Here is a 25,263-nt window from a genome sequence, read left to right on the forward strand (position 1 = left end):
TACCCTACGTTCCTCTTGCTACACATCTGTTCACTCGGACTCCATGAATACACCCAGCGCGTCCACACTCATACATCGCTCCATTACACACCAAACCTATCATATCATCTCCGAGACGCCCTGCGTAATTACAGAAATCATACAAGATACACACTCCGTACCATCGATTTTTGTCGCAAATATATACCACCCACCATCTCACCCGATGGCTTCATTGGAAACGCTACTGCGAGATCTCCATCTTCTTGCAAGCAAGCAGTCATTGATTATCGGAGGGGACATCAACAGTCAGCATGCTGACTGGGGCTACCGGACCACCACTGGACGAGGCCGGCGTCTCTGGTCCTTGGTACAAGAGCTCCGCCTCACAATACACAACTTTAACACCCCCACGAGGATTGGTAACCGTGTCAGCGCGGACACCAGCCCAGATTTGACACTTAGCCGCAACCTTGTTGGTATTACGTCGACCACAACGCGTCATACATTAGGAAGCGATCATTACATACTCTCTGTTACAGTATCATACAAGCAAAGAAAGGCCCGTCACCTAACACGCAAAATCACCAAATGGGATGCTGTCCGCTCCGCACGGGCGGCCCTCCCTGACGCTCCCATTATAGACGACGACCAGTGGGTGGCATCACTCATGATGTCTCCACACACACGCGAACCCTTGTCACAACATCAGATACGCCCCCCCCCCCCCCCCTCAACACTCGCCTGGCCCACCTATGGGAGGCCCGCCATAGCATTCTAGAGCGCTGGAAAGGGCAAAAGCTCAATCGGACCCTTAAAGAGCGGCTGGCCGCGCTGCAAACGCAAATTACTGAGCACGCTGAGGAGCTCTGCCGATCAAACTGGGGTCAGATTTGCGATAGTTTGGCTGGCAATCTGTCCTCCAAAGGTAGCTGGCAACTTCTCCGTCACTTAATTGACCCCACTCAATCTAAAACAGCCCCACAACACCACGTCACACGCCTTATATACAAGACCAACCTTTCTTCTGACGCACTCATCAATATACTTAGAAACACACATACAACTCCCGGTACCTCGAACCCCCTGCCCTCCTATACAGGCGCCCCGAAAGCCAACCTCGGCGAAGAGATCACGGAAGCAGAAGTCAGAGCGGCCCTCAGACTCTCCGTTGTAACTCCATACCGGGAATTGACCGGATCTCTAATGCCACGCTCCGCAATTTGGACGATCAATCGATCACCCAGCTCATGGCGCACTTCAAAAAAATGCTGGCAGGAGGGCATTCTTCCCCAATCCTGGCGTCACGCCAAAATCATATTCATACCAATGCACCACAGACCTCTTACATCCTCAAATCTCCGTCCCATTTCACTAACCTCATGCCTGGGCAAGCTTTTCGAACACGTTGCACTCGTCCGACTCACCAAACATATGGCGGAGCAAGACCTCTACCCGCAAAGCATGGTGGGCTTCCGTCCCCATCTGTCAGCACAGGACGCCATGCTCCAACTCACGCAGGACATTTTAGACCTCCTCATTCCGGGTCACACAAAAGCTGTCCTAGCCTTGGATCTCTCCAAGGCCTTTGATTGCCTGGACCATCAAGCGATCATGGCGGCTCTCTCCCCCTTGAACACAGGTGAACGTATGTACACCTATATTCAAACATTCCTTATTAACCGCACGGCCGACATTCACTTCGGTTCCCAATCATCCCGACCCATACACCCTTAGTGGGGTCGGAACCCCCCAGGGGTCCGTCCTCTCCCCTTTCCTCTTCAATGTCACTATCATTCCCCTTGCCCGCAACCTACAAACCATCACTCACCTTCGGCATACACTCTATGCCTATGATATCACGCTATGGACCATCCATGGCAGTAATGGAGACATAGAGAACACCCTACAGTCCTTAGCTACCCTCACCCAAACACATGCGCGAAGTATCGGACTCTCCTGCTCACCGGAGAAGTCGGAGCACCTCATAATCCGCCCCACAACACGAAACTGCCCCACAGCCCCCATCATCATGACACTGGAAAACCGGCCCATCCCATACGTAAACACTCTCCGGGTACATGGCCTCCACATCCAGACCAACGGGAAAAACATAGTCACCATACAAAAACTCAAGCAGAAAACTGTGTCAATATCCCCCCTAATCCACCGCGTGTCTGCACACCACCGGGGCATGAAGGAGCATGACCTATGTCGTATCATTCATGCCTTCGTCCACAGCTAGTTTATCTTCACGCTCCCCTACCTGAAACTCCAGGCCGGGGAAATCTCCACCCTGGATGCCATGATTCCCACAGCATTTAAGACAGCACTACACCTACCCCTAAATACCTCAACCGAAAAACTCCTTCAATTAGGCCTACACAATACGATAGGGGAGCTTATCGAGGCCCACCGACAGACACAATACATACGTCTCGCGAGAACCACCACCAGGGGCACATCCTACACACCCTCGGTATACGCCTACCAGCCACGGATCCCACACAGCTCCAGGTCCCCCGCCATATTCACTGTGAACTACTTATCAAACCTCTCCCCAAAAACATGCACCCCACCTGCCACGAACCCCGACGCAGAGCTCGCACTCGGACGCTCCACAAACACTATGGCGCGGAACCGTTTGCCGTTTGGGTAGATTCTGCATGCACAGGCGAAGACGCGGTTGTAGCCATCACAAACCCCCTCCCTCCAACCCATTGCCACCCTTCACATATCGCCCGCTGCCACTTCCGAGGAGGCCGAAGAGGCCGCCATTGCCCTGGCCATCACACGCACGGAGGCTCGATATATACTGTCCGATTCTAGAACTGCCGTACTAAATTTTGCTCGCTGGAGAGTTCACGTCCCTGCATTTCGCATACTCGACTCCCTCGCCGCGCACCCGCCCCGCCATGTGGAGCTGATATGGGTGCCTGCCCACTCCGGGAATCCCGGGAACGAGGCCGCAAACGCTTTAGCCCGAGCTTCTCTCAACCGAGCACCGGCGGCCTCCGACCTATGGTTCTCGCGGGAGCGCATGCACTCATTCAGTGAAATGACGCAGGCCTGCAAAGCCGAGCGTCGGCTCTGCCCCCCCCCCCCCCATCCCTCCCTCGACAGTTACCATCAGACACTTACCATCAGACAGTTACCATCAGACACGCACTTTGCCCTCCCCTTATATACGCTCGCGATATCACCAAGTCCACACAAACCCTTCCTGTACCCTCTGCCACCACCCCAAGGCCACTCTCGACCATATTCTTTTCCTCTTCCCGGCGGATCCTCCCCCGCGAGGCCTGGAGCACCTTACCACTTGGGAGGCTTGGGAGACCCTACTGCGCTCCGAGGACCCGGCTAAGCAAACCATCGCCACATGCCGGGCTGCCAGCGTCATGAGCCTCCGGGACATGAACGTTTGAGTGCAGTGGGGCCGTGCGGGAGCTCAAGGACCGACGTGTTCAAAACTCCCTTGTTCCAAATAAAGTTTTCATGATCATCATCTTGCATGCAGCTGGCGCGCACGGGTTTCATGCTTTACACGTGGCTGCAGCTGCCGTCAAGCTAGTTTTCCCCCTTCACCAACATCACGCAGGTTTCCCCAAGACCAATAGCGGCTTCTTCGCTGGTGAAACACCTAGTGTCAGCGTATGAACAGGAATCCACTCGAATCTCGTCGCCTATCACCTTCTCTTTGCGTTCACTCTCCGACTTGCATTTCCTCTCCTCTTAAATCGGAGAGGAAATTTTCCACTCTTCATGTTTCTACCTGCCAACCGTGGTAGGTGAGAAGTAGCAGGTGATGGCTTCACCAGGGAACATAGCGGCTGCTTTGCCAAGTGAACCACACAGTGCTACCCCGCACCACATGACAAAAGTGGCGGGTGGCAGCTCACAGGTGGACGCTTCATCCGCTGACGGGGCAGGTTTTTTTGCTAGCGAGGCAACTAGTGCTAGCTGTATAAAAACCCCAATGCCCCCAGTGAAAATGACCGGTCATATTAAAAAAAAATTGCACCAGTTTAGAATTGCTAGCCACGAAATATTGTGCGAAAGCTCGTTTTTGCAAGTTGACTCCAACACCACGTACCTGAAAGCCAGATTAAAAGCGCATTTCGTCTCCTTTCGTGACTTGCGCGGGCTTGAAAGTTGAAACGACGACGTGCAGTGCACAGTGCAAGAGTGCGTTTCAGAATAACACGAGGCTTGAAAGGCTAAGGCGATACCGATGCGCCCTCCTGCAACGGCCAGCGCAGCTGATCTGCGCGTGCCCCGCGAGAGTTCGAGGAAGTGTTGCTGCTATAAATGGTCCTGCGCAATGATTTTTCCTCTCATTGCGAGGTGTGTTACTGTGCAAGCTGTAACTAGTAAACGCGTGCTCGATGAAAAAGAATAGGAAAATACTCGTGGGAGGAAGTTTTGCTCAAAATGTCGTATAAGCTCAGTTATTTCGAAATTCACGATCCCAGCTATGATCAATGAATTAGCCGTAGTCACGCATGACAGTTATTGACAACGTGCGTCATCAATTTCGGCGGCAAGTTTTTGGGAGCAACATATCATAAAACTTACTCTTATCGATGGAATTTTCGTTTGGCAGACAACCTGAACGCGCCTGTCACATTTAGTGACAAATGAACCTTGGCGACATCTGAAATATGTCACGTGCAGAAAGCGCTTTCGAAAGTTTTGACAGCAACGGTTAAGTACATGTATGCAATATGGTGGATGCATGAAACGTATGCATGAAAGCAAAAACAGCGCCAGCTTTGGATCTAGCGCTCAGGAGAATACATATTTTGTCGGCATAAAATAAAGACACTTGCTTATTCCATTATTGTTCGGTTTTTTGTCCATCTTACAGAGATTAAAACTTGTAATATGAGCACTGCTTTTTTTTGGAATTTATTTGAAATATTTCTTGCATTCGTTCTGCTTCTGATGTTATAACGCTATGTACCTTGCACGGGTGAGCCGATAAGCATCCCGTGTGCAACATTAAAGCGAAAGCATTACTGGGCTGTGTCGGCGTGGTCGTGCCACCAAATCGTGCCCACAAAACGTGTCCGCAGCAATTGCGATGTTCTCATAAAGGTAGGATCAAACGAGTGGTTGTAATCGACAGAGGATGGTGCTGCGCAAAAAAATATGTCGATAGGAGGATTAGCTAATTAATTAGAGCCAAAAATGTCGAAAAACGTCGAAATAGCGCAGACGTTGGTGTAGTCTGTGGACGGGAAAACAGCAGTGAATGACAAAATAGTGAAAAAATAGGCAAAGGAGTGGAAATAAAGTTTGAAATCACTTGAAATGTATTTGATGATTGGTAATTAATCGAACAAAATGTTTCATCCGATGAGTGATAATTAATCGAACAAAAAGTTTCATTGACATAGATTAATTGATTAACGGTTGAATGGGCTGGACGGGGATTGAGTAAGTGGACGCGAAAGCAACCACGGCGCCAAATATGAAAAACCAAAATCGTTGATCGAGATAAAAGAAGGTATAATAAGTGTAATAAATCGACCGTCATTTAAAGTACCAGATAATTACGCTAATTAAGTAGTTAGATTAATAAAAAAAGATAGTTAGATTAATAAAAAAAGATAGAGAAGCGACTAGTGCCGAGGAGGCGCCAATGCGGGTCGCCGAATTCATCTCTAATTGTTTTTTACATATTCATCTTGCCTCTATGCTGGGTTGTATTAACTTGCTCATATTGAACACATTTTTATGCGAAGCATATTGCTAGAGCTACCACTCACGCCGTCGCCGTGGGACCCCCACGTGACACCGTGACGTCACACCACGTGACATCGGATGAGAGAGCCGGCCTCCACCTCACGCCGTCGCCGTGGGACCCCTAGCCGTCACACCCGCGCATTCCCGCGCATTTCGAACGCGCGTTCACACTCGGTGTAGGTGAAACGCTCGCTCCACCGGGCAGGCAGACGCGGCTTCCATTGCAATCCAGGCGCTCACCCAACGCGCGTCTCGGGGTTAGTCGGCGTTCCGCTGTAGCCATGCCGTTGTCTTCCCCCACGACGAAGGCTTCTAGTGGTTGTATTAAAATGACCAAGTATTCAACCAAGGAAAGCCATGTATTACCAAGCCTAGCCACTAATATGCTTCGCATTCCCCAGGCTTAGCCAAGCTGAGCCTCAGCAATTTTTTTTTCTGACATCTAGCTTTTCAACTATCAGCAATAGGCAACCGGTTGCAATTAAAAATTTGCCGCTGGTCGTAATAGCCATATAGTTTTTACATTTTCGAAAACACGATAACCCTTGGCGCTGTGGCTCAACAAAATTTGACTTTCTCGACTAGTTACGTGCACTTGAGGGGTTATTATGCCTGTATGCTTTCGAAAACGCATGTATTTTCAAACGATCGAGCCAAACTTTCTTTACACACAGCGGCCAGGGAGATTTCGTTTTCGTAATTATTAAAACTGATATGGCTATCACTGACCACCAGCAACAAATATCTAATTGCAACCAGTTGCCTAAGTGTGACAGTTAGTAAGTTAATTATAAGAAATTAGTTAACCAGCTTGTTACTTAAGACAATTCAGTGACCTTCCGGTGTTCACCAACACTGCTAATTAGCACCAAATCCATATTTTAACCCCAAAAGCCTATTTCCAAAACTCTTGAAAGTCTTCCCTGAAAAACCTTGTATATGTGCTTACTCAGACGCCCGAATTACTAATGCATCTTCGTTCGTTTGTTTGCTGCGAGATCTTCAAGTGCTTTGAATGCGTAGTCTGTATACAAGCACGCGATTCGACCGCCGAAATGAACGAAGCGAAAGCATCGTTATCGATTGATGTCGCCTTACCTTTATTATCTTGGTGTTCTTGTGGACACGCTCAAAGTGTTCTTGGTCACGAAAAACTCTTCTTACGCAATCATCGTAAAATCGTCATCAATCGATTCAGAAGAATCGAACTGAGAGCAGTAAAATTGTCTAATGCTTGCATGACTTCCATTAGTGCCATGTATGGCCGCATTCGCGAGATGGCGTGAACGACTGCGATATAACGGCATTGATATACTACCAAGCTAGGCTTCTGTGAAAACTTGGGACGTAGCTGGCTTTTGGCTTTGTTCTCAAGGTGGCTAAAAATGGCTTCCAGGTGTTGTCAGCACAAATTCTAGCTCATATATTCTCAGTTCGCGTTCTTTTTTTTTCATTTTGCACAGTTCAGCTCGCACGCTGTTCAATTGCACTGGTTTTTTCTTTTCAAACGCGCCAAAGGACAAGAAAGGCAAGAAGCCTAACAGGACTGGAATCCTGGAGTGCCATAATGCTTGAAGCACGGAAGCTTCTGCTAGTACGTTCACTTGCTTCCCATTTGCCACTGCGGCCATTCAGTGTTTGTAGTTTATAATTTCGGAACAGCTCATTCACACACCAAAACGCTTTTCACGAAGGCAGCCATGCAAGCGAAAGTATCCCGCGTGGCGCAGCGCAAGACCTTGGCGAAGACTCGTTTACATAAACAATATATACAAAAAAAAATGATGCCGGGCGTGCGTTTTTTCTCCACGACGACGGCGGCTCTTTGACATGAACACACTATTCTGGGAGGTCCATTCTGCTAGAGGACCGGGGTTCTAATCCCTGCGCCACGCAATTCTCAATCGACAAGAAAACCTCCGCGTGTCGACGAAATTGCACACCCAGGTCTGAGGTGCTGCTTGATGTCTTGCTCAGAACCGAGAACGCATTCGCTTACCGTAACAGGATTTGGCAATGTGCACCTTGGTGTCGTATTGGTGTGGTGTGGTATGCCTCTCTGAATATACAAATTACTATCAGCCTTCAGTCCACACCATCTACGGAGCAACTGAAGAAGGGGGCGGTTATGAATAACAAATTATTTATCAGAGAGAAGCCAACAGCCACAGAAACCAAGGGGCACAGGGGATTTTTAAATTATTTATTTATTTTGTGGTGTTGAGAAATTTATAATATTACTAAATGTGTTATCGCTTAGAGCTAATTGATTAGAAAAGCAGAAGAAAAAACAACCACATGCCGCCGGTGGGATCCGCACCCACGACCTCCGAATTACGCGTCCGGTGCTCTACCGCTGAGCTACGGCGACGGCTGTCAAACCTTCTGCTTTTGGGGTATTTATGTTTACAAATAACCTAACCTTGGGAGTGTTCACAAGCGCCACCCACGTTCTTAAGCGGCGGACGTAGCACGTCCTGAGTTACCGCTGATGTGACGCTGATGTGATCGCCGTTCGATCACGTTCTACGTCACATCAGCGGTAATTGCTTAATGAGGGCCTCGGTTCTGGCAGCCTCGATGCCTTAGGAAGCATAAGAGGGTTCTCACACAGCTTCCACCCTCGCCGTTCGATGACGTTCTACGTCACATCAGCGGTAACTCAGGACGTGCTACGTCCGCCGCTTAAGAACGTGGGTGGCGCTGGTGAACACTCCCAAGGTTAGGTTATTTGTAAACATAAATACCCCCAAAAGCAGAAGGTTTGACAGCCGTCGCCGTAACTCAGCGGTAGAGCACCGGACGCGTAATTCGGAGGTCGTGGGTTCGGATCCCACCGGCTGCATGTGGTTGTTTTTTCTTCTGCTTTTCTAATTAATTAGCTTTAAGCGATAACACATTTAGTAATATTATAAATTGATCAACACCACAAAATAAATAAATAATTTAAAAATCCCCTGTGCCCTTTGGTTTCTGTGGCTGTTGGCTTCTCTCATATTTATAACGAGCCGCTCAGTCCCCTTTCCTTGTCTGCTAAATTATTTATCAGGTGAGCAAAGAGGATACCGTCAGCTTTCACCACCTCCGGTGGTAAACTGTTCCGCTCGCATATTGTTTTTGTGAGGAAAGACAATTTCATGTGTTCTGTACGACATTTAATTTCACCAATTTTGCAGCTGTGTACCTCCTGCTTGACAGGTAATAGGAAGGTTCGATATGTATTAAGTTCCTATACGAGTCAAATTATTATAAATTTGATGCATTAGTTTCTACCGGTTTACCCTCCACATTCGGTCACGAGGTTTAATTCCAATGCATTCTTCATAAGTGTGACACTAGCTCCTGGGGTATAATGTTTTAGTATAAAACAGTCATGTACGTAAGCTCTATCTACAGAGACCTATAGGCGCAATTAAATTTGTATCTCACGCCATCACCACAACTCAACAGGCATTCATGCCCACCATTTGCACCATATCAAAAAAGCACAGAGATGTCACGCACATGATATCCTCACGGACACGTAGCAAGCCTTCGGGAGGGCTAAAAGGCCCACAGTGGACATAGGGTGGGCACTGTGGCTTTGGTCCACCAGGGCAGTATTTATCTACGTAATGGCAGTAAACTGTGGGACTTAGGCTTTGCGACATCCAGAGCGGGTGGCACAGGTGAAGGAAGCCACTCATGCTACTATTATTGCAAAATACATCGAGGCAACTTCTATTCTATTGGTCGGTTCCATTCATATTGCCACGTGTCATTGTAGCGTCCATTCGTTCGCGCAAGGCCGCAGAAAAGGGGTGTTATCATTTTTGTTCCTGACGCGAGACGCGACCGGACTAATCTCGATTGTTCACAGCCATGAACAGCTGCATCTACGTGTTTCTAGATTACTCTAGATGATCTCGACCTGTTATCTCGAAGTTTCCGAGCCGGCTTTAAATTGAACGATGCCGCGAGCAGTAGGCATTCGTAGTTCGACGACTGACGAGCACGTTTGTTGCTTACGCCGCCGCCGAGTGATTCAGTTATTTTGCGGGCGCAAGTCAGCCCAAATAAAGAGCTTCGTTTCCAAGACTGGTTGGTGTATTCCTGACCGCTGGACTGCCGTCACTACAACGTGACATCTGGTGGAGGTGCTGGGTACCTTCCATGTTCCGGACACCCCCTACAAGTCGTGACGCCAGCCCTCTGAGTCATTCACCGGAGGGCCTGACTCCAGTCTGCCACGCAGCCTCTGGAGCCTCCAGCCATGACTTACGCCGCAGCAGTGCGCCGTCATGCACCTCGACGACGGGACCCAGGCCCCTATCGCCATTAGCCAGCTGCGCTGGAGCGCCGCCCTCTCGCCCCAACTCGCACGTCCTACGAGCGTCGCACACGGCCTAGGAGATGCGACGAGTGGAGTACACCCGACCAGCGCCGCCCACTGTGCTTCCACTGCGGAGAACCGGCCACATTCTCCGGTACTGCCCATACAGGAGAATGGGCATCCGACGGTTTTCTTACGACACCCCACGACCTCGACTTGGCCTGCGACCAGCCGCAATCGAAGAGTTCTTGCGTCGGGAAGAATAGTCATCGCCGAGCCGCCTATCACGTTCCCTCTCGCCATCGTCAGCGCGCTTTGTATCTCCTAGCCGAGGTTGCGCCATGCGTGGCCGCTCCCCCAGACCCCGAAGGTTAAACTGAATAAAGCAGCCTCTGGAGACGAGGTTGCTTCTGAGCGCAAGAACTAAGAGCGTCCATCGACGAAAACACAAGACTATGCCTCATCTACGACGACGACGCCTACGACGACGACAACTACGACTACAACGACCCCTACGACGACGACGACCCCTACGACGACGACGACCCCTACGAAGACGACGACCCCTACGAAGACGACGACCCCTACGAAGACGACGGCCCCTACGAAGACGACGGCCCCTACGAAGACGACGGCCCCTACGAAGACGACGGCTCCTACGAAGACGACGGCCCCTACGAAGACTACGACCCCCAAGACGAGGACGACCCCTACGACGAGGATGACCCCTACGACGAGGAAGACCCCTACTACGACGACAACTACGAGGACGACAACTACGACAGCACTGACGACGACGACACGGCCAGACTTGAAGCTTTTACCGCTGCCCTTAAACCAATTATGGACGCTAAAGGAGTCGAAGTTTGCATTCTCCGCGTTTAATTTCATTTTAAAGCATCGAGACGATGCTTCTTGCGAGGGGGGTAATGCCACGTGTCATTGTAGCGTCCATTCGTTCGCGCAAGGCCGCAGAAAAGGGGTGTTATCATTTTTGTTCCTGACGCGAGACGCGACCGGACTAATCTCGATTGTTCACAGCCATGAACAGCTGCATCTACGTGTTTCTAGATTACTCTAGATGATCTCGACCTGTTATCTCGAAGTTTCCGAGCCGGCTTTAAATTGAACGATGCCGCGAGCAGTAGGCATTCGTAGTTCGACGACTGACGAGCACGTTTGTTGCTTACGCCGCCGCCGAGTGATTCAGTTATTTTGCGGGCGCAAGTCAGCCCAAATAAAGAGCTTCGTTTCCAAGACTGGTTGGTGTATTCCTGACCGCTGGACTGCCGTCACTACAACGTGACAATATTTTCCCACCTCTATTTATCGCCATCGTCACTGCAGCATTAGGCCATTCACTCTCTGTGGGGACATGGAAATGAAGAAATAAATCGCCGCACTACAGATGATATTACACAGAAACATGCAAGATGTAGAGACACTGCCGAAAAAAATAAACGTGATTATATTGCAGAACACCTATTTTTACGGGATGAACTTCTCACTTGATCAAAGAGGGAAAGCAAGTAATGCAATATATTAGTTTTTGAGCACAAAATCTGGATAGCTGTCCTAACCTCCATCTATAGCGACCGTTCAGTATGTCCCCTCTGAGCATGGTAATCATGAAATAAGCTTATATTTTCCATTCATTTCTGTTGAAGCAAGCAGTAATTTCGACCCCCAAATTCTTTCTTGCAGCGTGCATCAGTTCGCTGGCTTAGATATAAAGCTTGCCAATGTAAAAAGCTGAGTCGATAAGAAGGCAAAAGAAGGCCGTTCGTATTCACTGGCGTAGGATAAATTTTAATATGAGCTTTATTTACATCTCCTTCGCTTTTCTTTCTTTTTTTGATAGCTAGAGCCACTAATTTATGCTGCTGCTTTCCTCCTCACAACACAGTCTGCATGGGATATCAGTAATGCCATACCGCAGAGAATGTGGAAATTTCGAAATAATTATTCAGGTACTCCTGCAATATGAGAACGTAGCCTGCCAGTTCCAGGTCTTTATCGCTAGATTGTGCAGCAAACTGTTTTCGGCAGAATTAAATACTGGTTGGACGAGGCTACTAGGAGGCCTAATCTAAGTTCAAAGACCAAAGAGGACTCCGCAGTGATCGCCTTTGTTCCTAGTTTGAAGCATTTGAAGCAGCGATAAGGGAACCGTGCGCCGCTAAGAGGGACAAAGCGTGCATATTGAAGAGCGAGGTATAGGGCTTTTGTACGGTAAGTTTTTCTCCCTCGTTTTCTGTTGTTTTTCGCACACACTCGGGTGTCTCTTCTACTGTAAGCGCCATGTTTGAGCGTTATTTTAAAGTGCCTAAACGGCCTATACTTGAAAGATTAAGATTATTTTTCGGATTTGCGTAACACTATGATCATCTTTTCAGCGCACGTAAAATAAACTACAGCGGAAGAGTGGACACTACGGGTTCACAACTTCAACTGGATTTTATTGTCTTTACTTTTGTGTGTTTCTTTTATATGTCCTTTGTGATTTTGGCTTTGTTTCCCTTGTCAGTCAAATCAAAATCGCGACTTTATTTTCCCGTTCACTAGTTTATTTTGTCTTCTACGTCCTCATATCGTCTAGTTCATCTTCTCCAGCTCATCCATAACAAGAATTGGACGATGTTTCCACCCCAAGCTCATCGATGTTTAAAAGTCCTTCCCCGCGATCAGAATCGCTAAGCGGCTGAACTCTCTCTAAAATGCGCTGCACGAGGAGCCACATGGGAATTCAAAGTTCTCAAGTTGCACGCCCCTACTCTCGAGCCCGTTATACCGCTATACTCTTGTGGCTAGTATTTATTTTCCTGGCAGCTCTGAACTCCGTCGCCAGTTTTCACAACATTCTTTTACTTTCAGTTCCTTACAGCGGATTAGGAGGCAGGCGAGCGTGATGGACGCCATAACAATGGTCCTAGAGCGCCCACCTTCTCCTTCAGATTTTTTTTTTGTTCATCCACTGCTCTGAAAATTCAACATCGCAAGACGCACAAACAGTAAGATAACGTATCATTTTTCTAAACATGAGCTACTTTATTGGACGTCGCTGAGAGCTTCAAAATTGTTCGACAAGACTGAACATCGGATTTCGAAAGTAAGTTGAGGAAAAAAAAACTCCTCCTTGCCAACTTGTACAGGCGTTTCCGTTGGCGGTACCTTTTCTCATGTTCGACCTCAGAAGTGGCGAGTATCACTTCTCGGTTAAAAATAGCATTTCAGAATGCAACCTCTGGCGAAGTAAGAGCTTTGCCTAATAAAGCTGACCGATTAGTTCATAACATTCTTTCCCTGTGTTACTAGGTTGACATAAGCAGCTACGCTCCCGGAGAATGAAGAGAGGGGAGAAAGTGCGATAGCACTGACTGCAATCAAGAGGAGTCGTGATGTTAGCCAGCGGGATTTGTTGCATAGCGGACATTAAGAAATGGCCTGCCTTTAATGCCATGTGGTATAAAGTCTGTGTTGATAATGCAGGGCGTGACATAATACTCATTGATGTTGTTCTGCATGGAAACCGAGAAATGGTGTAACATTATCATCAGCGTGACTACGTACACAGCAGGGCAAAAGCCCTTCCCATGTCCGTCCTGTTAATCCTGTCCTTGGCCAGCTCCGGCCACCGCATCCCCGCAAACTTCTTAATCTCATCCGCCCACCTATCTTTCTGCCGCCCCCTGCTAGGCTTGCCTCCTCTTGGAATCCACTCCTTTACTACCCTTAAGGAATAACGGTTGTCTTGACATTGCATTACACTCCCTGCCAAAGCCCATTTTTTCTCTTGATTTCGACTCAGATGTCATTGAAAGTACGCGTCTGTCCCGTTATTTTCTTGTGCTATCCTTGTCATTGTCTCTTTTGCGCCGTCTTCAGAATCAACATTGACTACTAAAATTAGAACAGGTTTTCACTATTACATCACAGATGATGTGGACAGTGCGAATTTCATATTCTTCTTAGCTTCAGTAGCTCTTTCTGCTCTTCGTCGGAAACGATCAAGGCTACCAAAAGTCCAGAGATTGAGGTAAATCAAGGCCACCAAGCTCTGTTACGGGCAGTTCTTTCTTAGTCATTCATGCCGAGCAATTCGGCAGGAATTTTGAGTGTTATAAATATTTAACCGTATACGCACTGAGAACAGTGATAGATGCATATGCCAGCTTTCTATGCTAGTGCACAAGGAAATGAAAAATTGAACATTCGTCGTCGATAGCTGCTCTGAAATAAGTTCGTGTTACTTCCACTACCATGTCTCACAGGTCAGCAGAGGAGCGTGGGTCCGGAAGTGGGCTTTTTATTCAGCGGTGCGCTGCGATCAGGACATGATAAAAATTTATAAGTAAGAGCAATCGTAGAAAGCTTCACTTCTGTTTATGTTTTATCTCTGTTGCCATAACTTTCATGACCTGGCTTTCGCCCCGGACACTGTTCTCTCCAAAGAGCGGGCTGCATGTTCGGCGTTAGCTGGAAAACATATCTCGTTGCTACCTTAGATGACTAAACCAAACATTCATTCCTCTGATCACATCCACTAGCCATTTCTGTAAGCAGAAAACGAAGTGGAAAAAGTCAGTCCCGGAGCACATATGGATCCAATCGCTGACACAAGGACTAAGTAACGGCCCGGCTGCTCCACCATCCGAGTCTGCGATCCTCCTGAGGGCAGCAAAACTGGCCTTCATATATCCTTGGATACATTCATCATTCCTTCAATTCCGCGTCTAAACGTACGAGCCCTATCACGGAACTCTGGTGGAGCCTCTCATCGCTCAAAACGCGATGTCTGTCGGAAACGCCACGCGCCTAGCCTGCTATCATGCCACTCGGCTAGACGGCGCTTTGCTGTTTTATGCAACGGTTTGCTTTTCCTTCAATATAAACCTATCGTGTATATTTGCTGCTAGTTCTTCTTTATTGAGTTAATATTGCAAAACATAATGCTTCTTTTTTTCTTTTGGTAGTTTAGGGGAACACCGTCAGTTAAAACTTCTATTATTACGTGATTTGTGCTATTCGTACCATCGTTATTCAGTTTCGTGTATCTGCCCTAATCCTGATATGCAAAATGTCCACAGAAGCGGACTCATCAAAAGAACCATGGGCCGCGAAGGTATAGACCTCTGAGCTTTATTAAATGTCCCTTGAAGGGAGCCGTAGTGCATCTTTTTTCCTGCGAAATGGCCAGCAGAGCCAAGTGCGTCACACCGCGACGTCGTAGACCCGCAGTGTTCCCCAAAATGCGTGCCTCTACGCGAACCACAATTTCAGTTCCTCACAATAAAGTTCATCTTCATGGTACAATTCTAGTTCTAAACGTGCACCAATAATAACCCAATGAACATGTCGGTGACACAATTCAACTTTCTTCGGAATTCATTTTATGATAGATAAGTAACCCTAATGTGTGCGCGCATAATAAACATCATACGAATATTGCGTTACTTTCTCTATTCATGAAAGAGAGAAGCTTTTCATGCCTCAGACCTGAATGTAAGAGCAGCCTGTTTTTTTTTTTTTCAAAATAAAAAAAATAAAAAAGACTGGTCAACTTATTGTGGGGACCGCGACAGTGCCATTCGTGCCAAAAAACGGACCGTTCTAAAGGTACCTTTTCTTGCCTTCTCTTCCTTCTTGATTGAGCAGGTAGGATCTGAATAAAGCAGATGCCTAGTTCTACAGCGCGCATTTCCTCAAACTGAAGCCGCAGTGTACAGAGAAAGAGTGAAGTTCCACTCACATCGCGAATTAAATCTTGAGGAGTCCGGAAGTTTCTTGTTAGGCAGCTTTCCCTTCCGCTCATCTTAAAGCCTGCTTTCAAGGCTGGCTGTCATCGAAGTAGGCGGTAAGGTTCCACGAAAGGGCGAGCACAGACGGCTTCCTTTGAGGGCTCGCAGTAGTCGCCCCTACATTACCACACAGTCTGAGAGAGAAGCGAGAGCAGAGACTTTGTTATTTAAAGAACGGTTCAACCAGGGAGCCAAGAAATCTGACGGGCAAGGTGGCGACTTGGCTGAAATATTCTGCATATGAAAAGAAAAGAATTCAGAGATTGGTTCTACATTTTGATATATGCCCTGAATGTTTCTCTTCATTGACAAAAAAACTTGAGGTTGGCCTCCACAGAAAAATCTCTTCCTTATTAGGAACGTCTGTGAGAGACTGGCGTGCCTGATAGAGTGTGCAAATTTAGAAGTGCTCCTGTTACAAAGCAAGGCTGCGTATTGAGTTGTGTGCTAATGGTGTGAGCAGCTGACTGGAATGTGCAGAAATCTTGAACTGTTCCTGCTGCTTGAATGTTACAATGATTATTTTTCTTTCGCCCAGCGCTTTGCCACACTATGTAGAGCTCTGCCACACTCTCTTTTCCACTTTTTTGCGGTTAAGCTGTTAAGTCACTGCAAACTTGTTTATTCATAGATAGATATTATCGAGTAAAACTGTTATATGAAAATACACCTCGCTGTTTAACTACGTAGAAACAGCTAGCATCCTCTAAGAGCGACAGTACAGAGCAGGTTTCTTTAGGGTATCATCTTACGTGTGCGGTATACCTGCCAAACAACACATGCAGTGCCAGAAAAACATACAGCTTTCTTTGCGCGCACAGAGGTAATGAAAAAAATTTAGAAAGGAATGATTTATAAGTGAAGCAAGCGTTAGTTGTGTGAAGAAAACTTTGGACCAAGTTCCTGTTGTGTTTTCTTCAGACCAAGTTCCTTTTTGTGCCATGTGCTATGTTTTTGTTATTTTACATGTTGTTACCATGTTCCCGTGTTCTTGCGTATACGGCCTTTGTTGACACAGGAGCAATATCGAGCTAAAAATGGAAGCACCGTCGGACATTGGTAGTTTCAGATCGCATTTTATGGCAGATATACTTTTAACGAGTTAGTGTAAAGGCTCCCATTATGCGAAAAATCGGACGTTGTCTCGGCGCTATCAGCGTTGTTAGCGAAAAATCCCCGCAGAAGAAACTTAGGTGGGCCACCAAGTCCACGCGTCTCTGGCGCGTCATCTCAACCTGCACACCGGATTGTGAGACACTGGCCGCCGTGGCAGGTGGCAGTGAAAGTAATGTCTGGTTACGACCAGCGTCGAACAAGCACCGGCGCTGGGAGCACCTGCTATTGCAGTACACTGGCGCATTGCTCAACTGCTACACCGCTGGGCCAGGCGAGGTGTGAGGACTCCTAGGGATCTGTGAATATAAAGCCGAGAATGACAAATTCCGCATGTATAGGCCTAATCTAAAATCGCTATCGTGTCATAGCTTTAATACGGACCTTAAATGGCCCCTCAAATTTTTATCTTCTTCACGACGCAACATATTCGGTGTTTTCCTCGTTACATTCATCTAGGTAAAATCCCGCTTTGAATCAGCTTTTCTCATTTCATGACTTCTCTGAAATCCTTTTATTCGTCTACGCCCGCTGAAGGGAGAGGGAGGCATATGTCTTACTTGCCCCATTGAGCGAAAACTCGTGTGTGTGTGTGTGTGGGGGGGGGGGGGGGGGGTGGGGGGGGAGGGTGTTAACGTGGAGGGTTAAATTAAGGATTAGTCGTGCAAGGTTGGTCGAGGGAACCTGAATCCGACAAGTCCTCCGCTGGCAGAATCTGCCATTCAAAGGCAGTGGCGCAACGCTCAACCACTACACCATTGGGCCATAGCGTAGTATGAGGACAGCCAGGAATCTATGACCATTTATGGGCATTAATCTCATTCGCTTGACCGTCCCCAAAAAAGGGTGGCGTCTCATGCAAACTGGCAGGTGGCGACTAAGTTAATAATTTAATAATTGGTCGCGCAAGATTGCTTGGGACAACCTGGATCGCACAAGTCCCGCCGGTAGAAGCAACCACTGCACCACTGAGCCAGGAGTGATTTGATGGCTTGCAGGAATCTATGCATATGTTAAGTACAAAAAGAGTGATTCTGCATATATGGGCATAAACCCATTGGCTATCGCGTCAAAACCTTAAGACGGAGCGGGGGCCGCAGTGCTGCGGCGACTGCCCTCACTTCACGAAGTTTGCGCGCAGATCAGAAAAGGAGTGGCGGTGTCTCGGCGGCGACTACGTGAAGCCATGTAGAGGTAGAATTGCCAGCTGCATGGCATCCGGTTACACACGCAGCAGTACAACCTGAGCTGGCGGGCTTACGCCTTCTGACGCGTAAGAAATCTTAAGTGTCCCGGCTGGCTTTTTCGTAATAATCTTAAATCTGGCTCTTTTTGTTGAACGGCTGCCTGCTTTAGTTAATATATTGGCTCTATGAAAACATAATGAAAAAATTTGGTCCTGCAGAACTATTCAATAAAATGATATGGTTGAGATGGCATCTCTTGATAAATATTTCGCTACTCCTCGAACCCGCACATACAAATGGCAACGAGAAGGGCTGTGATATTATTGTGATATTATCATACGCTGCGATATTAAAGTCGTCACTTTTTGATGTCAAGTATTTCGTGCAGCATATTGAAAGTGAAGGTTAACGCACAACAGTACTATGATTATTCATTAAGTTAACTTTATTTAGCGCATATACTAACGTGACAATAAAAGTGTGTGCAGTAGGAGCGAATGTGCAAAGCATTTCTCTGAGTTCTTATCATGGAAATGGAATTCTATATCTTTGCAGCGTTGTGCCCTGAAAATAAGCTATGTTCACGGTTGAACTTGAGTACAGGTGTATAGAGATTTCAAGGCCTTCTGAAGCTGAACATGCAGACAAAGTGAAACGCGCAGTGGCTCAGAGTGAGCATCCAAACACAGCCACAGGCGAGGAGATGTAGCAGATGGGGAGAGAGGCACGCAGAAATATCCTTTGCGCCGTCGCTTGGTTCAAACCCATAGTTTCTAGTCAAATTCCAAGGCTACAAAATATCCTGCTTCGAAGATATAAAGGGAGAGTTTCGCGCTATATCGCATAAAAGACGAGGATATCTTTTGAAAGAAATTGATACAATACACCCTCCACTTCAAAAAGACGGACATTATTGATTCGATATGCGGTGACCTCGAGCTTTTTTTGAGCCGGAATGTTTTATCGAGACCGGGTACAATTTCTGCCCTCTAGGAAAGATTTTGTTTCATCAAGCACACAACTGTTGTACACTTATTCAGAAAGAGATTTGCAGAAGGCCCGGGAAAAATAATTTAGGCTTCCCTACTGAATGAGGAAATTCCTCACAGGGAGGAACTTTGCTGAGCAACAAAAACTACGTGAAAAGGATTCAAACAAATTCCCAGTTTGAAGCTTCACTGATACAAAAATGTCACATGGCAACAATACCTACTTGTTTGCTGGCATTGCAGTACCTCATATTGTATAACGTCTGTCAGCCCGAATAAAAACGTCGTGTCACATAAAAGCGCTCCGGGAGAAATATTGAAATCTGTAGCGTTGCTTTGTTTTTATGGTCACAATTGTTGCAACAAATATAACCCTGTTGAAATGCAATGTTTTGCTTGCTGGTTCATCCGATAGCCTGGATTTTTCTGCGCATAGCTTAGAATTGAGCTATAAACACAAGCGTGTCGCGCGCGACCGTACTTGGCTTCGGATTTTCTCCCGATGATGGCTGCTATGGCTGCCATGTTAATACTTTTACTGGAGTCTGCGACGCAGAGTAATGTCGCCGATTCCTCGACTCCACTTTCTTCTGCTTCTGCGCCATGATTTTTTCCTAAAAATCCTAACATGGCATGCCTGTTTCTGGAAACGTGAGTGGCGTCCCCCTTCACTGGTCACTGACTGGATATGTTGTGAGCCTTTATAGTTTTTAAGCTCATATGGAATTTAATTTCCCAAAGTGACCCAGGCTATGAGGGACGTCCTAATGAAGCTCTTCGGATAATTTCGACCGACTGGTGTTATTAAACTTACACTGACATTTCACAATGTCTCAGAGCCCTCTAGCATTTTGCCATCGCAATGCAACCTCTGTTGCCACGATCGAACCTGCGCGTTTCGGGTAAGCAGCTCGGCATCATAACTACTGACCTACAGTGGGTACTTGTTGCGGGCTTTTAATGCACGCTCTTTGGTAAATTGAAAACTTTATTCCACTATAATCAGGGCGGTTCTCTGCAGCCCACTGAGTACCATACTAAAAGCCTCGTTTCGAGAATTTCGTTCATAAAAGAGATGCGTAGCGGCAGCTACGCATTGTTTGCCATAAATACACAAAAACTCAGAATATTACAGTCTGAGTTTTGAGTTCATGAAGAAAGAAATAGCCCGAGAATGCTGACACAATATCTCAGGTGGTTGCTATTGACACGGCGGCAACTATGCCTTTAAAGTGAACATATTGTGCTGAAAAAAGGTCAATACCAAGGCCAGTTTATATCCTGATTGAAACATTCGTAGACAGGTTTTCGCACCTGTTGAAAACAACTTTATCAACTTCCACATGACTTCTAGCAGTAAGATTTTAACTGCGTGCAACCAGACCCAGAAAATGCTCCCTTCTGCTCTCTAGAAAATATTAGTCGGCCCTACACGCTGGTCCATGAATTAGAGGATTTCCTGGTTTCATCCGCGACACCAGTGTCTATAATGTATGGCAGTTGACAGAGAGCTGTTGGAAAATCAAATAGACTATAAGGTCTCTCACATAATCCCACAAAACACTTCTGTTGATGCAGCCTTGCTACCACCTAAAGAACGCTTGATCGAGGAAGAGACGACAGGAGAAAGGGGAGAAGCAAGTCGAAAACATTTAGGAGGGAAGAGACAGCGAGAATACTAAAAAGTAGTATTGCTGAGAACTTAGGCACTGGAGTGCGTATGAGCGAGGATGATAAGACTGAAAAGAAATGCAGGCAAAAAAAATTATGAAGAATGTGGTCGACAAGTTCCAGGCGGCGACAGACCATACAGAGCGATGAAATATATTACTAAAATCAATAAAAAGAAAAGTGTAAGCTGTAGGAAAAAAAGAAAGAACTGGCCGGAAACCGGAGGTCAGTAAAGTTTAAGGGGGCGGAAGGCATGGCCAAGAAAGATAAGGCTATCCGGCACATATTTGATGGTCGGGCCTATTGTTCTCGGTGAATGGTGTTGTGCGGGGTTAACAAAGAGCACTGAGCCATGTCGGATTTTGGTACGATACATGCTCTGGATAATGGAGCTATAAAGAGAGCCTTAGTGAAATCAGCAAAAAAATGAAAATATTCGAAAGGAGCGATGGAAGAGGGAAGCGAGTGTTAACAATACCTTTTGTTTCTGGGAAAGGGGAGCAGGATTTTTCTGAAAACGGAAGATCAGCCAGCTGACGTCAAGAAAGGGCTTTTGATGTGCAAGACCACACGGAATGCAGGAAGGAAGAAACAAATAAAAAGCAAAAATATAAGCAGCATTGGAACGTCAGTTCAGGCTGCTGAATATTGTTCTTGACTAACACACCCCCTCAACCCATGCCCATCCAATAAACGCGCGCCAGAAAAACAAAGTAATGAAAAGAGATCCTGGTTTATGACTGATGAAGCAGAGATTGAATCTAGTTCTGTTAAAGCTGAGGACGTACAAAGAAAACTCTTGCTGTTCTTATATTAAAGAGAATTATAGAAATACTGAATGGGTTTTAAAACACGTTGTGAACTCCTCCCTCTTGAGCATTGTGTACGGAGATTTATTAATCCTCTTGTGGCGTTTTTTGGCTAACATTGAATTATTGATGGCTATACTGCCCTGCCATGACGGCCGCATATGTTGCCTTCGGTGGATTGATGCTGGCATTGTAGTACAGTCAAAACTAGGCAAAAATGCATTCAAACTACGCTCTTTCGACTTTTCGTAGGGATTTACAGTCCAGTTCAAAAGTTTGGGGGGTGCAGGTAGGAAGAACACTGAATTCTAATCAGGCATGCAAACAACTTGTTGAAAAGCCTAAAATAATGAGGGGCTACGTATGCTGGACATGTTCGAACTACTTCCAAAAGCCTGCGAACCACGGCAAAGCAAAAATAAACCTTTTCCTTCAAATGCGCTCTGCTAGAGACTATTTACGGACAAGCCATTGTAGGCAGAAGTGTCCAAGACGCGGCAGCACCCGCAAAAAATAAAACAATGGAGGGTTATATTTTCGTATATCCATGTTCTTTCCTGCTAGAGGGGTGGTCGTCTGAGAATGGCCAGGAACGGTGTTAATACTTGGCCGTGATACGCGCAGCAAAGTTCCAGCTGACCGTAGGAGCGAGCTCCTGACAAAGGCCAAAAAGAAATGTGGGTTGCGGGAACCTTACCAGAGTGACGGCATACAGCTGGAAACGCGCCAGCTTGTTAACACATCATGCCGGCAGCTTCTGGGACCAAGCTCGAGGGAGGCAGAACATACGTATCCAGACGACTTTCCCTTGGCACGCTAAATGAACGCGCCATTCTTGGAATACTACGGGACTAGTGACACAGCAATGCATCTGAATCAGCGGCTACAATCCTTGGCACTTCTTGTCCTGATAGTACGTTCGTGATTGTCTGCACCAAGGTCTGTCATCTAAGCGGGGCGAACACTTGTAACCGTACTGAGAGAGGGTAATTTAATAGGTAACGTGGCTTCAACAAGTGTTGCATGTGAGGTGTGTGTGAGACGTGAGAGCGAAGAGAGTTAAGTTGTGAGAGTTGTGAGAGTTTTCTACCCACAGTGGCTGCAATGGCGGTTCCTGGAAAGAGAGCCCCATGTGTTATGAGAAGCTTGCAAACTTCCGGCACCTCCACTTGCGTATAGTCTTCGTCAAAGGTAACCGGGCTGTAGGGTCCGGTTCTCAGTCGTATATTAAAACTGTTAAGCCAGCTCTCAAGCTCTTAATCTCTGTACGGTAAGGAGAACCCCTGCCCTCACCTTCAAAGAACTTTTGGTCTTTAGGGAAGCCGTAAGGCCACTACAGTATGAATAAGAGGCAAACCATGCAGCCTGGTGAGTTTTGGCAAAGTCTGTACATCTTTTTCCCCTTTATTGCTCTACTTTGTTTACCTCGTAGAAGGCTACTACACCGGAAACGTTTTGTTGTCCTGCCTCCGTATTACCTCTATTTTTAATGCAACTAGCATAGTAAGAGGAACGTTCGGGCTAACGAAGCCTCAAGGTGTAAAATGCAATAAGAAACGTGAAGCGCATAGCGGGCGGGAAAATGCAGCACATTTCTTGAAAACATGCGCAGATACGCCAACAGTAAAGGCAAGTCAGACACCAGAATCCAGTAAAGAACTTCATTTGTCTTTACCTGGAGCTATTTTTTCGCTTTTGGAAACTGTGGCAACCTCACAGAAAGAAGCGGGTATTCCCTAAATCTTCGCATCCTAGGTCTCCTTCATTTAGGAGGAGACCTTCTGGCATAGCATATTTAAACTCAAAGCACATATCATTTCCAATACAATATATTCAATCAGACACACCAGCCACTCCAGGTGTGGCCTTCTTGGAAATTCTCCTTTTATAAATCTAGCGTTCAGCTCAGTGGTTGTCACACTTTTGAAAACGAATAGGACGCGCTCTAATATCAGGTGGACTAGGTTCACAAACAACGCCGGTACAAATACGAACCGGCCATGGAAAAAAATACATCGGTTTTCCAACTGCTGAATATTTTGATCCCTGCCTGAGTGGTCAACTTTTATATTTAACAAGACATGGGAAAAATTCAATCTCAACGCCCCAGAAAATATTTGTCTGATTTCTGTAGTGATTCAAGCCAGCGTTGGCAGCCTTCGGGATTCTGAGCATTTTTTTCTTGCGGGGGGGGTCACAACTGCTCCATTCTTCTCGCTTTCTTTTTAGCATCTGCTTAAGGTTGAATTGTGTTTCATTTCCCTTCTCTGGACGGCAGTCATGCCACTGCATTTTAAGGCTTTAGATCCAGTGTGAATTCCTAGCGTGGCCAACTTTTCTGAGCCGTCTCCTGCAGCGGTTGCAATTTTTTTGGACGTTCAGTCATTTGTTTTCACAGCTGGGCCACGGTTCTTGCTGGGACTTTCGAACGCTCCGTTTCGTTTTATTGTACATTGACAGTGGTACGACTCAGAAAGAACTGGAAAATATATGACCTTCCACAAGAACCTCATTAGTAGAGGCCGCTAAATAACAAATTTTGGTTGCCGTTTGTACCTGCATATAAAATTGTTCCTTAAAATGTACCACACGGTATAGGAAATGAAAGACTTTCCGGTAAAGAACCAATGTGACCTATAAACGCAGAAACACAGAACCAAAGCATAGCTGGCACAATACATGATCACGTGCAATCTTTGATCTAGTGCATCGGAGGAGCTTTAATATTACACAGTTTTGATAAAGTTCTCTTCGCAGCTGGAGTGAAGTTAGGCATCAACGGCATATTTCTTGATCGCGAAAGGAGGTGCTCTTAAATTTTACCAGGTGCTCGAATGAGACAATGTCGGAATAATTGCTCCTTTTTTCTGGTGACATTTTTTTAATGTGACGATGTTGATATCTTTACTGGCACGAAATCTTATAATTGTAATGCATTCGCGTGAACCTCCAAGTCGAAGTCACTAATCCCCTAAGGCGTCCTAAACCTTTATCCAATGTACGCACAGAAGCGCTTGACTATTCCACCAGCGTCTCCAGAATACTAGCTTCCTGAAACCTTGGACCACAGGACTCGGATATGAATTTTTTTTTATATTATGTTGGGCATTTGCTTTTCCATCATGAAAGTACTTTCTCGTACCACATGCCTCAGCGATCAGACCAAGCTCAGGACCAATTGTTTTGAAGTTCGGTGTTTAAAAGAAAGCGCTATACCAGTTTTTTTTTGTGAGTCAGTGGCTGCAATTAAATGCATCGCTATTCTGTAATTACTCGCTTCAATGAGCCTTATTCTCTGACCTTCTGCGTGAATATATTTATGAAATCTGCAGTGCTTAAAAAGCCAGTGCATGCAAAATCTGACCCGACTACATGTGTATCAATTTTTATTTTTCAGCTGTCTTTTAAGTCTGGAACAATACGTTCGAGGATTCCGAAATCACAAGCCACCACTCAGAGTAATTTATGCCCATGCTTTTTTTGTGCTGTGCCTCAGTGAGAAAAGACGTGTTAATATTTATACTTTAAAGGTAACCATTTAGTGAGGACTTGAAATGGTTTGGAATTACGTGTATAATAAAAATAGTATATTTTTACCTGGTTCTGATATTTCAGGGAAAAAAATTGGAGGCTTTTCAAGGTTAAGCCCAGTGGATG

The sequence above is a fragment of the Amblyomma mixtum genome, chromosome 4 (assembly GCF_055824585.1).
Source record: "Amblyomma mixtum isolate Tamu chromosome 4, ASM5582458v1, whole genome shotgun sequence".
NCBI lineage: Eukaryota > Metazoa > Arthropoda > Arachnida > Ixodida > Ixodidae > Amblyomma > Amblyomma mixtum.